This window comes from Diadema antillarum, unplaced genomic scaffold (assembly GCF_040938485.1).
Source record: "Diadema antillarum isolate AM-2024a unplaced genomic scaffold, OU_Dant_1.0 scf00000008, whole genome shotgun sequence".
NCBI classification, from domain to species: Eukaryota; Metazoa; Echinodermata; class Echinoidea; order Diadematoida; family Diadematidae; genus Diadema; species Diadema antillarum.
Window position 1 is genome coordinate 1,300,632 of NW_027270897.1, and position 2,759 is coordinate 1,303,390.

Genomic DNA, 2,759 nt, shown 5'->3' on the forward strand with positions numbered 1-2,759 from the left:
TAGTCGAGCGGTTGTCGTATTTCGTCAACGCCAATTCTACACTAGTAGCTTTAGCGCGCGATGAGTACTTGTGCAGTGCAGTGCTTGTGCAGTACGTATGGACACACACGTGACAGTGGGGATGGCAAGTCAGCAGAGGATCTAGGAATTGTGATGTGGAGTGTAAAATCGCGTGCGCGTGACTCGGGGAAGCGAATCGTGCACTTGAAGCACGATTTGTAATACAAGTGCACTAGTGCAGTGTGCGTGAAAGTCACTCACGGAGCGCAATGTGAGATTTTTTTTTTTTCGTTATCATGCATGGTATTCGATATGGATTACTAGTAATTATTCCGAATTAAATCCGAAAATGGAATAAGTACTGCTAGTAAGTTCTGTAAACATTCCTAAGCAGGGGCGGATCCAAGAATTCCGTAAGGGGGGGGGGGGGGGGGGGGCGACGTGCCCCCCTCCATTTTTCTTTCATTTCTTTTGTTTTAACAAGGGGGGGGGGGGGGGGCGATGGGGGCGGTCGCCCCCCCCCCCCCCCCCCAAGATTTGGACCGGGAATTTGGAAGGCGGAAAAAAAAAATGAAACATTGCGTGTATACTGTATGCATGTGCATGAAGCGGGTCTCCCTTTCAACCTTTTATCAAGTAAAATCATAATTTTTCAATATTTCACTCAAAGTGTGTGCCAGATCGTTGAATTTCACTTCTGAAATTGCAAAATCTCTCTGGCTTGGGAGGGGGATGCCCCCTCCCAAACCCTTCCCCTCTGTGCCCCTTTCCCTAGCCTTAGTAGGCCTACACTTTTCAGATTTACAAAAAATTCTAAATAATACCGAGGTAACAAGACCTTATCACTTATATTCCGAAAACTCAAAAGTACCCTCATGTGCAAGGGGTAGGCTCTATATCCCCTTTTAATCAACCCTTTCCTTGCTCAGTTCCCCCGATCATTTTTTTTTTTGATGATTTCCCAAATATTCCATCAAATAGCGTATAAGAGATATCTCAATTTCAACTTTAAAGAGGCAAAAGCTCCCTCGTACGGGAAGGGTGGGGATAGTACTCTCCCACGCTTTTTCCCTGCTCGCCCCCTCCCCCTCCCATGCATTCAAGTAGACTATTGCTACACTTTGAACATATACAGTTTTCCAAATATGCCACAAAATGTGTGCACCAAAACGTTTAACAGCAATCAGAAAATACGGAATCTCCCTCGTATAGGAGGTGGAATAAGGCTTATCCCCTCCCACATCCTCCTGCTTTGTCGGCTTCCACAGACTTGCTACACTTCTCTGACAAATTTCCACATATCCCAACAAAAGTGTGCGCCATATTGTTTTATTTCAGTTCAAAAATGAAAAAAAAAACCCTCCCTCGAATATGGGAGAGGTATCTTGCCACCCTCCCATTGCTTGGTCCCCTCTATAGACTTAGTACACTTTGGGGGATGACAATTTCCGAAATTCCCACAAAAATTGTGCTTCAGATCGCTTTATTTCAATTCTAAAAACGCAAAAGCTCGAGTGGGAGTGGCACCCCCCTCCCACACCCCCCCCCCTCTACCTCACTAGACTTTGTACATACACACGGATGATGCACACGTGGAATGAGATGCTAAATTCCGTGATTTAGCTATTGACACTTCCCTGAATAAACCCTATTTATTTCCATTATTTTTATGGGGAGGGGGGGGGGGGCTAGAAGTATTGCTCCAAAAGTTTGCACCAGGTCTGAAATTGCAAAATCACTTTCGTGTGGAAGGAGAAATACCCCTTGTCTACAACCTCGTGTGCATGCTTTTTCTGTTTGATGGCTTAACAGACAGCGTTCATAATATTCATTGTAAGAATCAATACAAGAAGTTTATTTGAATGAAAACATTTTGTAGGCAAATTGTTCAATAGTAATCTATATCAAAATATACTGCTACCTTAAACAATTTAGTGTTGGGTAGTGGGACTGTTTCAAGTCGATAAAACACGCAAAAGCATGCATCAAAGTGCACCATTTACAACATTAAAATGCAAAAAGTTCTCACCGTGCCAGGGGGGACACCTCCTTCCACACCAACTCCCCCCCCCCCCCCCCCCCCCCCCCCCCCCCCCCACCCCTCGCTAGCTTCGCTCCCTCGCATACTAACCGCCTCCCTGTAAATCCTGGATGCGCCGGTGGGCAGTGCGCCCCTCCTGGATCCGCCACTGCTAAGTTTCGTCATTCCAAAACACATAAATTCCGTATACCTAGAAAATGAAAAAGGGTTCGTTAATCTCGAACACTTTTGGTGTTTGAAGCTCCTTGGTCGGACCAAAGGTTATTCGTTATTTTCCGAAAATGAAATCAGATTCGTTCAACCGAAAATGTACAGACTGCATTTTATAGGCCTAAATATAGTGCGCGTACTTACGAACCTTAACTCCTATATCAACCCTATCATTTTCGGATTAGCGAACATTCGGAATAAAGAACTGTAACCGACATTCCATGGTCTACTGTCAAGGAGTAGTACATGACAGTATTAATCATACTAGTAGTAGGCCCAACAACTTCAAGTTTCAAGTTGTACTTTTTCCCGCTCCTCATTAAAAGTATGAAATCAATGTGGGATTTCATCAGAGCATTATGTACAGAACAGGGCGGTGGAATGTCTCTCGAGCCCACCGCGGCCTCCCCGGTACAGAATAAGACGATCACTGGCATAATAGTAATGTACACATAAGAAATTAAAGTATGTGGCTTAGGGCCAGAGTGAGAATGTGGAAAGGAACCGC